The sequence below is a fragment of the Dermacentor silvarum genome, chromosome 2, assembly GCF_013339745.2.
Source record: "Dermacentor silvarum isolate Dsil-2018 chromosome 2, BIME_Dsil_1.4, whole genome shotgun sequence".
NCBI lineage: Eukaryota > Metazoa > Arthropoda > Arachnida > Ixodida > Ixodidae > Dermacentor > Dermacentor silvarum.
The window spans coordinates 246340631-246354873 of record NC_051155.1 but is presented as its reverse complement, the minus strand read 5'-3'; the positions used below and the strand labels follow the sequence as shown (position 1 = coordinate 246354873).

General features: G+C 47.2%; 1 non-coding gene across 1 annotated transcript; it reads left to right on the top strand.

Moving 5' to 3' along the window:
- Nucleotides 1–10898: 10898 nt before the first annotated feature.
- LOC119440784 (uncharacterized) lies at nucleotides 10899–14239 on the top strand. Its single transcript, XR_007465753.1, has 3 exons — nucleotides 10899–11069; nucleotides 13523–13704; nucleotides 14109–14239. It is a non-coding gene; the product is annotated as an uncharacterized LOC119440784 (transcript).
- Nucleotides 14240–14243: the final 4 nt, after the last annotated feature.

Here is a 14243-nt window from a genome sequence, read left to right as displayed (position 1 = left end):
AGAAATTTGGCAATAAATTGGTCTAGATCTCTGTGTCGTCCCAGACGGCCAAAAACAACCTCGAGGCTTGTTTTGAAGTCACCGAGATTGTGTGAAAATACTGGGCGCGGCAGCAACATGGCATTGTTGCATCTAGTCCCATCTTCATCTCAGCGTTTAAACAATGAAATGCAGTTTTTACCACAGCTAACATGAGGAGATGATGAAGATAGTCTTTTTTTTTTTTTTTTTCGCGCACATGGAGACGGAGCTTTTGACATATATCCGTGGTATACAAATTAAAAAAAAAAGTTTTTCAAGTTCAAGACATAACAGTAGACAATATATAAGCCATGCACCTTGAAGAGCGATTATGTTCCGTTGTTCTGTTCGGGTCTCAGGAGGATACTGGTGCATGTGAGTAACTTTCTATTTGCAGATCTGAAGCGCAGTATCCTGACTGCGCATTTAAAGACCGAAATGGTAAGTGCCATATGTGTTGCACTTGTAATAGACAAGCACCAAAGTTGCAGTTAGACATGTCTGGAGTATGTCCGGTGCTCCCTGAAAAAATTCGCTTAGGAGCGTTTCTTTGGATTGTTTTATCTCCAGATAATCTACCGCCGGCGATGTTTAAATTCGTATAATATACGTAGTTCAATGTGAGTTTTAAATTGCTCACTTTATTTCGCCTCAGGATTATGCGACTAATTTAAAAAAATCAAATGTAACGTTAATGTAACGACACGTTCCAATGTTCGAAGTGTAACTGGAACGCGTTCCTTTCTCATTAAATGAACTTGTAACGGGAACTCGTTCCGAGATTGAAAAGGAACGAGGAACGAGCTTTCGTTCCTGTTTTAGAGGAACGTGTACAACACTGGTTCCAAGATTGCAAAGCAACACAACCTTCGGAGAAATTTGCGTGTGCGCCTCTTTGCGGTGTTGGTGGCTGCTGGTACTAGCCTGCTTTAGCACTGTTGACGATGTATGGGTAGTCTATCGAGGTATCTTTTACACCGAGTTTATGAAATCGGGCAAGCGCCAGTGAACTCATGCAGTGGCGCCACGAGGCCTCTTATTTGGAGCTGCCATGGTTGCGTTGGATTACATTATATGCGCGGTTCAATAGGCTATGGTGTTCTGCTGATCAGACGTCATTGTTTAATTTACTGGCCGCTTGCGGCCTAGGGGGACTGCCGTACTCAAGGCGACCCCCCTCCCCCCTCTTCATCCGCCTCTCTTCTCCCCCACCCACGCGTCGAACCCGACGGGAAAAGAGAGAAACGCAAGCAAGAGAGACGCAATCACCAGGAAGAAGACGCCTCTTATACGATTAACTACACCCTCAACACTTTCCTGTGACCCAGGTCACGAAATAAAAAGATTTAGGAGTAATCATTAACAACCAGCTTACTTGGAGTGATCACATTTGCTTTATAACTTCATCTGCTATGAAAAAACTGGGGTTCTTAAGACACAAGTTAAGGGGAGCAGCTGCCAGTGCGAAGAAATTAGCTTATGAATATATTGTTAGGCCAAAACTCGAGTATGCCGAAGTGGTGTGGGATCTTCACACGAAAAAAGACATTGCACAGAGTGAGAAAATTCAAAGGCGCGCCGTGCGCTTTATCTACAACAAATACAGGAATTCTGAATCTCCATCTTTCCTCATGAAAACTAACCAAATAAAACTTCTCTGTACCAGAAGAAAAATAGCGAGGATAGAATTTTTGCACTCCTTGTTTGATGGAAGGCTTGGCATCCCGACCACACCATATGTCACACCGGCTCTAACCCGAAAAACACGACACACACACAACTATAATTTGACTCCTCATTTCGCAAAAACAAATTCCCACAAGTTCTCATTTTTTTCCAAAAACAATAACTGACTGGAATTGACTACCTGAAGAGCCTTTCACGCGTGGAAACTTCAAAAAGGCCATTAACGATATTTTTAACCTCTAATAGAGAGTTTTTGCCACTTGCATTGTGATCCTTTTAGAGGTGCCGGTTATGAATATGTATTTGGAAGTGTTTTATATCTACATGCATGCATTTTAACATATACGTATATTGCTGTTTGTACAGTGCATTGTATACCTTCTTTAAATTTGCCCTTCCTGTTTGGACCAAGAAGGTATGCAGTAACATATGTAAAAAAAAAAAAATGCGATGAACTACCCGTCTACACTAACCCGTTACCGAAAGGGCTGCCAAGGGGCACACAAGTCGTTGTGCACAAAGCACGCAGCGGCTTTGCTCTTATCTGCAAACGTGCTGGAAATGCCGAATCTACGTCAAGAAACAAGCAAGTGCGAGTAGTGCTGATCACGAGCACGATGTGATACCGCCGCATCAATAACCTACCGGACTTTCTTCAACCACCGTCAAATACCATCCCTGCAATACAGAAACGGCACTCAATGTCCAACACCTGCCCTGGACCTGCCCCGGGCTGGGAGAGGCGCACCGGCGTCATGCGGGTGCGCTCTTAAGAAGACTGGATCGTCCCGCCTGCAGCGACGGCTCGTGTCTCACTCGAGGCGCGGTGGTCCTTCGCCTTGGAAGCAGGCATCCACGGGAAGATGTAGAGTACCGTCCTTACTATCCCTTGTCAAACCAGACCCAAGTGCCAGCCCTTCAAATAAATATGTTCATTCATTCGATGAAAGAGTTTTAGGCCGCCTGAATTACGACGTAAAACACAATCAGTCGTAAGCGGTAGTTCGAGCTGCAGTTAATCTGTCGTACTAGGAAATTTAGGCGAACAGATACATTGTGGAACAACACACACATTTAGTAATTCCAGTCGATCGATTTTGCTAGCCTACACCTTACCCCAGCCATCCCTTTTTCTTCTTCTTCCTCTTCTCTTGTGTATAAGGGTAACACTCCACGGACTTTTACGGTCGGTTATTAGCGGAACGGCATAGTAGAAGTGGTAGCTTTGCGGTTTTGGTTGTTTGCGAGTGTCAGCGATCAAAGCGGACAATGTTTTTTCCCGATTGGAGACCCTGCAACATGCGTAAACACGTGCCAATGTATTCAGCGCTAGCAACGTTCGATTGCCAAACGGTTATCTTCAGTTTCCCGCTTGCTCATCTTGTGCTTTACCACTTCCGGACTTTGCTGTTCCTGATCCCGCGTACAATGCACATAATGAGCTTCCCCATTCCCGCGCGAGCTTTACGGCCACCTGAACATTTTCTTCGACGGCCCATCCGGTTTCCCTTTGAAAGCCCTTCCGATATCCTTTCCCGCCTGCCTCCACGGACGACAAAGAGGGGTAACCACGGGGACAGAGATGGTTCCAGAAACGCGAGCCACACGGAAGGCCGGAGGGACCCCGAGTTCAACGCCCCTCGGCGCGTGCAAGAAAGGACGCCCGGCATTCATGGAAAAAGGAAGGGAGTTCTACACAACGGCCCGGGGAGTTTCCACAGAACGGGGTGAGTCGGGGTGGGCGTTGTTGGTCGGTCTGCTGTACTCGCCGTCAGACGACAAACGGCTACCGTAGACCTCGGACTGCAAGGAGCCGAGAGACCAGTATACAACTATACGCACGATGCGGATGGTCGCGCTCTCTGCGAAGATGTTGCCCCTGCTAGTGGTCGTTGTGGCGACTATGGCCAGTACCGGGTCCGCGGCGGATTCGGTGACTTTCAAGGACTGCGGTAAGCGAGCTCCAGAAGCAGGTGTCTGAATTGGAAAGCGTGTATACGTGGTTATAGCAGTATATCTGGGTGTACACATAACTATAGCCAGCTGCATGTATAGCGCGACAAGCTATAGGTAACGTCGAGCGAGCAGTATAGTTAATATCACTTCCTTCCTCGTGCTTGAGCAAGTACTGCAAAGCTTAATTAAACATTGCTGCAGATCGAACGAGTTAAGCTTTGTTTGAGTGTATAAAGAGTCGAAACACAAGTTTGTGTTTATTGAATGTCCGCAAAAAGTGAACAACAAAGGCGACAGAGGAAACCCTTGCCTAAGCTCCAAAGGCTCAGATACCCCCCCCCCCCTTTTTTTTTTTTTTTTCATTGTGGAAGCACCTTGTCACTTTTATAGATATATTTTAAAAGTAGTTACTCCATCTTTCACATCTAGTGTACCCAGTATGTCCCACAAATCTTTTTGAATTACTCTGTCATAGGCTCCCAGACATGCCAGCCATAGGGGCATGTGTTCCTTTTCTGCTATTTAGATACACTGCGCCAATGAGAAGAGTTTTTCCTCTAAACTCATTTGTTTCCGGAACCCATATTGTAGTTTCCCCAGCACCCCCTCACCCTCCACCCATATCTGCGGTCTGTCCTTTATAATCTGCATCACCACCCTGTAAACCACTGACGTCACTGTTATGGGACGGTAGTTGTTTATGTCAGCTTTGTCTCCATTTCCCTTATAGATCATGCTCATCCTGCTTGGTCTCCACCCAACGGGGGCTTTACCGTCCATTGTCGTTTTGCTCACTATACCTCTCTGAATGTTTGCTTAGAATTTGGGCCCAATTTATTTATTAACATAATTAGGATGCCATCTGGACCTGTCGATGTGCTACTAGAAAACCTTCTCACTGCCCTTTTCCACTCTCGTTGTTCAAGCGGAGCCACTGCATTAATCAGTCTACCCTCGTATGATAGAGTACATGCAACGTTTCTTTGTTTAAATTTTCATGTCATCATTGGTCTTATATGTTCCATTGCCTCATCACGATGATTATTTAATGACATCCCCTTTGAAAAGGGGCGGTGGCAACTAGTCACCTAACCTGCTTGTTTTAATCAGGTATGCTATACATATTTTTAAGCATAAAATGCTTTTAGCTCCCGTTGTCGGCGACCTTCGAGTGACCTTGAGCAAAAAGCCAGAGCCGTTATCCGGGCACTCAAAACGAGAACATGCGGGCAAGTTGCGGGAACAAACCGAGCTCATGCGGGCAACCAGTCAAAACGTAACAAATTGTGGTCTCTGGCGCCCCTACCCCTCTGTACAGAGTCGCATTACATACGCTAGTTACTCTCCAAACAAGTTACAAAAATATTGCTTCCGAGTTCTTCCTAATATTTCTTCACAATATCACTCAAGTTGTAACTTCTAGTACGCTGAAGTTTTATTTGTCAGTTTCCAATAGCGACGTCCATAAGGCAGATACAGGGGACCTAAGGCTGCACATTTGCAACCGACCACTTCGATGCGACAAGAAGAAAAAGTGGCGGCAGACGCTGAGCGCGTTGGACTTGCTAGAAGAAACGCGGTTGAAGGCGGCGGCACCACAGGCTGCAAAAGACGCCGTATATATGGTAGCCATTTCATGCTTACATCTATATACTCTCGATTACGGGAGAGCCAGCAATTTTTTATCTAGCATTTTTGTATACATCTCCTTAATATTTTCCCCCTCAAAATCTACCTTGTACCGCTACCTATGACTAACAGATCCGGTCGTATCGACCTCTGTCCTGCTTTTGTTCCACCAATAGTCTAAACGTCCAAAAGTATCGAGACGGATGCGCGGAGGCGAGCACCATCTGGTGGTTGTGAAGCGGGAGCAATGGGGGGCAAAGGGAAATTTGGTAGAGCCGCCCCTGCTTACGGCTTGAAGTTTTCGAATATATAAATCACCAAACATGTATACACGAATCAATAACTGGCACTAGAGGTTACAAAAAATGTTCATTTTTTGTTTGCTTAATCGGATTTAGCTTGCCGCTCCTGGCGGTCTATCGCCTTGTGCATCAACTATAATGTCACATATGTGCGTTTTGTACTTATATGCCGTATACAGTATACACTTACTGCTCCTTGCCGCTATTTACTCGCAAAGCGCTCGCGTATGTGCTGCGCAGTTATGGTTTTGAACGAATATGGAGTTCAACCCTTGTGCTGGAAGGTACTACGATTAGATAGATTCAAAATCAGGGCTCAGATTATGTTTTTTTTTTTTTCGTTTCACAGCAAGTTCCTACCACCTGCCTCTTTGTGCAATCCGATTAGCCGTTAGATGTTAAAAAAGTTAAACACACTTTATTGCGCTTTAAATTATAGTGCGCTTTCATTTATAGGCAATCTGCGGAAGGAAAATTCTCATATAAAGATCGCTGCATGAAGCACGCCGTTACAAAGAGAAAGGTTCAGTTTTCCGACAATGTAAGTTTTGTGTGTTGTGCAACAAACTATTAAATCCAGTGACGGCTCCTGTGCGGACGATGAGCATGGGATGCCCGACCAGCCGAAAGAGTTGGAAAAATCCGAGGACACCTAAGCACTTCTTATGAGTTGTGAATGCGAAAGCATTAATGTTCAATCGAACGCCACTGCATGAGCGGACCTTAGGGTTTTTTGCTGCGAGTATTGTTTGCGAGTTCTGCTACTCGAAAACATTACTCGCAGCAAAATAACTCTAAGGTCCGCTCATGCAGCGGCGTTCGAGTAATGTTTTCGAGTTTTGCTACTTGGGCTGCTGAGCACGAGGTCGCGGGATCGAATCCCGGCCACGGCGGCCGCATTTCGATGGGAGCGAAATGCGGAAAACACCCGTGTACTTATATTTAGGTGCACGTTAAAGAACCCCAGGTGGTCCAAATTTCCGGAGTCCCCCACTACGGCGTGCCTCATAATCAGATCGTGGTTTTGGCACGTAAAACCCCATAATTTAATTATTTATTTAGTTTTGCTACGGGATATATGTTATCGAGTATTCGCGATTAAAATGGTTCGGGTTATTATTTTTTGTACAGTTTCTACGTTAGCATGTTGGCTGAATCATATGGACGATTTTGCTGAGAAATGAAGGACGCCGTATGCCACTCGACGTCCTGCAGCGATGAGAGACCTAGGAAGCAGCAGCGGCCACCAAGGTCGGCAGGCACGCGCAGTAAGCTCAGTTTCTCACCCCGCGGCGTCGCGTCGCCGTATCTGCTTCGTCGAGGCGCGCTGGTGACATGGCGTCGCGGCGATGCCCTCTCCCCTCACGCAACACCTGGCGCGCTAATGAATCAGGTGTTCCGATTCGCCCGCTCTGCTCCATCGAGACGTGCTCGTGACGTGGCGTCGCAGGCAATGGGAATTTAGGTGCCGTTTCGCTGCTACAGACGCCGCCAGCTATTTCGCTCCATGGGTCATTTGATGCTTTCGCATCAAGAACTGCAATATAGTTCCGGTTTGCTCACATGCCATAATGACATCAAGCGCGCAAGTTCTCCATAACGCGCCGCGCCTTGATCTTTGAGGTACCGTTTTCCCGTGATTTGTATATAGTCCGTGCTGGTTCCAATGGAAATGAAGATGAAGTCCGCAGTGATGTCCAGATAAGCCGTTTCTGTACAGCCTCAGACACTAAATTTTTACCCCCGAGAGTGGCAAATTCTTGTCACGTTTCACCGTGCGTGTATCCAACCTTTCTCACGCAGAGCGAATTGCTCGGTCGCACTTGAACGCCGCAAGCATTTAATTACAGCTACTGCTCATTGGTGTGCGTTGCGTGATTGCATGCCTTATACGAAGCGGTTAACCGTGTGCAATAGGCGCTCATGCGAGACACTTATCTACAGCTGGCGAGGATCGGACGCGCAACAACTACTATTTTAAGAACGAACACCGCAACACTTACTTCTGCCGAACGCGGACTTTCGTCCGTAGAGCCACAGGAACGACATTTCGGCGCTGTGGGCGTTGTCAGGAATCCTTCTTCTTTGACTACTGCAGGGCTGCAGCACGTGCCAACAAAGCACGTGCAAAGCACGTACCGTAGATGGTGTTGATCGATGATGATTAAGCCATCATTGGGCTGAGAATCTGGCAGATATAGATGGAATGAATCCCATGTTTCCCTGTGCAGATAGCAGGATATAGCACACTATATAGCTCAGGCAGACCTCCCTGTCTTTCCTTCAATAAAATTTGTCTCACTAGATATCCGCATGGTTGAAAGATAGAAAAATAATAAAACAAAAATCACAGTTCCGATCGAGCGAAGCATTTCTTGGGATAGCAAATAATTAGACAGTTATACGAACTAAGGTTAGTCATTTTATCAGCTGTATAATATGCTGTAAACATTCGCTTACTAATTAAATTAACAAGCACGCTGCCATGCGCGCACAGGCAAACATGAACACATCTCACTCGGTGACCGCGGACACTCACTGTCAGAGGCGCGATGAAGAGTGGCAGCGGCGGTGAGAGAATTCCCCTTCGTGCTGCATCTCGCTTCAACGCGTAGACGCGCGAGAACACAGCTCGCATGAAGCCATCAGCTATCTCGACTCTGCTGGCTTCGAACACACCGCATCGGCGGTGGGTTCGTCATCCTATCTTCGTCGTCCTATCGTTCGCTTCCGTACAGCGTACGGCGCGCGGCCGCGATCTTATCGCACTTGGATATAGGGAACCTCGCGGCAACGCCGACGGCGGAAATTCCCTTGGAGTGTCCATATAATTGCAATCGCAATGAAATGGACAAGAAAGAACACAATTGGCAATCAGACCAGATGACCAGAGAGGCCCCCCCCCCCCCCCCCCCTGGGTGGATGTCTGGCAGGCGCTCCGCGTACAGGTCTGTACCTATCTGCCACGCCTAGCACGCCACCCGGGGCGATCGGCGCCTACGAGCGACAGCGTTCCTTGCATGCCACAAACGCAGGCAGGCGAACTAAGGTTGGGACTGTGCCAAGAACGCTGCTGCTTGCCGACGCCGAACGCGTTGGAGGTTTGCCGCTCGTTATCAATCAGCCAGCTTCGCTGTGTTTTAAGCTCTGTGCGGCCTATTGCAAGCTTTGGTCTGTATTTTTATTTTCGCCTGGCTCAGCGCGTCGCGGAGAGAAGAGAGGCAGGGGTTGGGAAGGCAGGGAGCTGGCGAGGAGGAGACCGCGTGCATGCGCACACGGTTTCTCCTCCTCTTCTTCCTCCGTGGACGACGGCGCTTCCAGCGCTAGTCACGCGAAATGTCGCCAACGCGTTCGGCGTCGGCAAGCGACAGCGTTCTTGGCACTGTACCAAACTTGGTTAGCCTGCCTGCGTTTGCGGCATGCCAGGAGCGCTGTCGCTCGTGGGCGCCCACGCGTCCAGCGCTAGTCACGCGAAATTTCGTGAAAGGGAAGGTACCTCCGAAAATGATCGCTCGAGAATACCTTCCTACATGCGTAGTTAAGTTGTTTTAAAACAAGTTAAGACCTAGCAGCAACCAAATTTATACCTTGCAGTAGCAGCCAGTAAGCTTCGCTGTGCCTAAGCTTCGCGCGACCGAGTGCAAACTTGCCTGATTTTTTTTATTGCGATAGCAATTATATGGACACATTTCTGCCGTCGGCGTCGTCGTTTCCGTCATCGTCGCCGTGAGGTTCCGTATGAAGTCCAACGGTGATGAAATCATCGCCGCGCGCCGTATGCTGTATGTGCGAGTGAAAGCGCGCGAGGGACGCGCGCGCTTCACGGGGAGCGAACGCACGGCGGAGAGCAAACGCGACCTCTTCCGTCGCGCGAAAGGCCGTGGGGGGACGGGAGTTGAGGGGAGGCGACGTTTAGCTGCGGCACCAAATGCGTATTTATATAAAACGTTGCGAGGCGATAATGTGGTAAATTCTTCCGACGCTGCTCGACGAGTGTCCCGTTCTGATCTCGTCGAAAACCTCCGAGCCGCCGCCAGAGGCACCGGCAACAGTCCCCAACGCCGCGCTCGTTCGGTGCGAACGCGGGCAAAACGCCGACGGCGTCGACAAGAGTTCTGCGTGTTGCTGGTGCTGCTACATGTTGTGGGGGTCTTCCCCAACCCGTAGCGCGTATAATCGCAGTTACGTTGGGTTCGGGCGAATAAGGCAACAAGCGAGCCAACTCAACAACGTTTATTGCTGTGATGATGATAAGTGGTTCTTGAGGGAAAGGGAAAGGTTGGCGCTATCTTCTGCAGCCCTTGAGGGAGCACGGCTCAGCGCCAATTATTGCTGTGGGCAATAAAACACACTTGCAGAGGGAAGTCCGCTCTGTATAATAAGTAATAGGCTTGCCTCGTCGCGTGTAGTAGTCACGCAAACGAGGTCACTCACGGGTTCTGCGGGTAAATCCGTATCGGTGGGTAGGTCAAGCGAGGTCCGAGCCCGGGGGTCTCTCGGTCGCGCTCTTTTATATCTTTTTACCTTTCCGCGAGGGGAGTGTCCTCCTCGCCCGCCGGATACTTTCCCTCTTCCCGCGCGGGCGCGCGCGTCGCGAGAGGCGAGCGAGAACCGGGAGAGAGGCAAAGTGCATTTACAGTGCCTAGAAAATTCTAGGCACTATAGTGCATTTCTCCGGTGTCCGCCCAGCTCTCGCGGTACAGTGGCTGTACTCGCGGCGCGCGTTGTGCGCGCACGAGATGTGCGCCCGGCTACCGCCGCGTGCACTCCGTTCGCAAGCGACGGGCGAGCGCCCGCGGGAGAAGGTGGCAGCGTGTGCTCCCCACAATGTCCAAGTTTATACAGCTGCTAAAACTACTATCCTTACTCCGTATATAGCTCTCTACTAATTTACTATCACAATTGATGCTTCGCCTTTCGGGTGAAACTGCGACATTTTTTCTTCTTCCTCCTTTGACTGCCCGGTCCCAGGGCACGGCGGCATCGTAACGATGTCACTCTTGAAAACTCTGTTCTCGCCACTTTCCTGTCGAAATTGCTATGTCACGCTGATAACATGCATGCTTGTTCCTGTTCGTGACCTGGAAGTACAGCGCGCCGCCTTTAAAGGCACGCAACGTGATTATTGTTTGGGGACAATTAATTAATAAGCCCCAAAGGATACAAACTATATAGAGTACGTTGCTCGAGTGTTGGTGCATGCTAATTGGTGTCTCACATTCCTGATAGGAGATATTAAAGTGCGCAAAGTCGGGAGAGACATATGCGGCGCCTATTTGTCGCATTCGGTTTAGACCGTTAATTCTAGCAGCCCTATGCCATTAACGATTCGTAAAAGTGAAGGCATTTGAAAACGTGACATACATAACGCAGGGCACGGAAATGTGAGGAGAGTGAAGATACTGGGCTGCAAGAAACAGCCGTGCCACGTCAAGATTGGCTCCAGAGTGACGTTCGAGGCTTCGTTCGTCGCACGTGAGTCGACGGATCAATATATTGTTTTCCTTTCTTTTATTTTTCTCAATTTGCATTTACCCTGTATTACATGTTGCGCCGCTTTGGATATTACCATTTTTTTACATACCAGGTCTTAAGAGCAGTGAATTATTATCTTACGAGCTGTGTACGTCTATATATCACCCTTATTTTCTAAAGGCTTAGAAAAAAACAATTATGACTAGGCTAACCAAGTTCGCTGATAATTTTAATTTAATCAACGTCGCTCAATTTGGCTTTCGGTGTGGCCGTTCGACAGAACTTGCCCTTTAAACTCAGAAGGATTTTATTGTTAGAGCGTTCGAAGAAAAGCAATCAGTAATAGTTATCTACATAGACTTTTCCAAGGTGTTTTATCGTCTAAATCATCCAAGTTTCCTAAATAAGTTACAGCTGTGCGGGGTTCGCGGTTTACCGTTAGATCTCATAGCATCATATGTCCGAGATCGTATGCAAAGTGTAGAAATTAATTGCCATTTATCCTCACACAAACCCGTAAATATGGGAGTTCCCCAAGGAGCATTTTAGGTCTCTTACTGCTTAATGTTTACCTCCTATTAATGACATAACAACTATTAGTAATAAACCAAAATATGTCTTAGACGCAGATGACACAACACTAATATTCCGTTCACAGAATTCCCAGGGTATAAGTAATGAGGTAAATAGCGTTCTCCAAAGTCTCAGCACATGGTGCACTTGGAATTAATTAAAAATAAATGTAAACAAAACAAAAGCTGTCCTATGCCACTCCCCCCCTCCCCACCCCCGAAGGTAAACTTCTCACTAACGGACACTCTGGTTTTGGGCAATTCCGCCATAGAGATTGTTGATACCGTCAAAACTCTTTGAGTCTACGATCCTAAAAATTTGTCGTGGGATACACATATACCAACCATCTAATTTCTCGCACTTCTCAAGCAATAGGTGTACTAGAAAAATCAAGCTTTTACTCCCTGCCAGTACAAAACTCCAACTAAATCATGCATTGTTTGTCTCTCAAGTAAGCTACTGTTTTCTTGTCTGGGGCACCACGACAATAACAAATATAAATAGATTGCACGTGCTACAAAAGAAAGCAATTTGTTATGCAGCTGGGGCACACTACAAAGCACACACCGCACCACTTTTCACACGTTTTTACATAATTTCTCTTCACAGCTTCTATGCATACAGTTTAGCCCTCAGATATAAACAGAGCCTTAAATTTTCCGATGGAACACTACGTTCATTAGTGGAACTTAAAATAACACACCCTTAGACATCCCGAAATACCGACAACTGGATTACACCATACACACGTTTATTTATGAGTGAGCAGATGCTATGCCACAGGCTTCCGGAACTTTTAAACTACCTGCTGGAACGTAAAATAGATATTGTATAATGTATATATACCAGTAAGAAAGCACTGAGAAAGTTTTTCCTATCTCTTCAGTAGTGTAATGAATTAACAATTGTACTTCTTTTGTTTTTATTTTGATGTGCTTTGATAGCGTTTTTGCTGTGAATTGTGATTACGCATATTGAGTGTGTTTCTTTATGTCAAAAGTAACATGTAATGCTGTTGCCTTGTAAGAGGGGTCCGAATCCCCGTCAAGTGAACAAAGTTTCATTTTTTTTTGTTCGGGCCTCCTGCATTTTCTTTATGAGAAAAAATTGAATTGAATATATTGCGCACGCAGCAACGCCTAATGAAAGATGCTTACTCGTAAGGGATCATGCTTTCGAACTTTCACTTCAAGGCTAAATGTTTATTCTGCACACGATGTAAGACGACGGCACAGTACACGTTTACAAAAGTCAAGATACAACAAAGGACACACAAAGGGCAAGTCCTCCTCTGTACTGCGTAAGGAAGCCACTATTCATATCGATACCTCATGTACCCAGAAGTCTGGATATGCTGCGACACTATACATGGACATGTTGTGAGCACACCACAAGTGCATGCACGACGTTCATGCGCGTTATTGCAATATGATCTCAGACGTAACTTTTGGAGAATGCAGTTTCAATGGCTGTGCGAAGGAAAATGGAGCTGCAGGCGCGTGGCCTTCGCCGCTGCAGTATGGCGGTGGGTCGGATCGCGAAGCCGGTGAAGCCAGTGCCTCCTTTCATTGGTGAAGCTATGGGTAACCGTTAGGGCCAGTAAAACCGCGTTGCTTCATATCTACCAATCGTTTGCCCAAGACGTAACGTATATATATACACTACAGTTGCCTTACTTATTTTATAATACTTCCGACTACTTCATTAATTTCGTCGTCTTGAGCCATTATAAGATCATTTCTTATATTTGGGCTGTTTTGCATATAGTAGATACGCTTGCGAAACGCCGAACGCAGCCGTGCTATACTATTTGTATGCTTATAAATGTCAGCGGTAGTACACCGGGCCGCGGAATAAAGCAGGTGTGCGTGCCCTTGCAGCGTTCACAACCTCTTCGGCGGTCAACGAGATCGGCGCGTACATCGAGCGGCACCGCTTTCAGCTCCCGGAGCCGCACGTCGACGCCTGCGCCAGCGGCCACATCAGCCCTTCGTGTCCCATGCGTAAGGGCCAAGTGTACTCCTACCGCTACACGCTGCCTGTCCGGGAGATATATCCTGCGGTATGTATATCTCGACTCAATACTTCAATGTACGTACGATTTAGCAAGCATGCCGAGTACACATGTCGTTGTTCTATCCTATGGAACTATCCTCAAACAAAATCTGGTGATGGCTCGTTTCAAAATTCTGCACTGTGGAATTTGGTCCGCAGTACAGCCTACGTGGGTTCCCAGCAAGACCCTACAACCAACTCTTTGTCGGTACGCCTTCACTCTACTGCAGCTGGAAGGCCTAGATAGTTGAATCATAGAGTGAAGAACCATCGAATAGCTTCATTTGCTTGTAGGTCGCTCGCTCGTTCGTTCGTACCGGACTCGATGGTTTCTGCATAATTTTCATAATGAAGAATTCACTGTAAGAAAGTGCGATTCCTTGCAATTACATATACATTTTGCATTTGCAGACGCCGGCAACCATTGAGTACAAGCTGGTCACCCGAGAAGGTAAGGTTATCGGGTGCAGCCAAGTTCCAGTCGTGATCTTCAGATGATTTGGAGCGGTCTCGTCAACTCTTCAGCACTGTCAAGATTACGTAGTT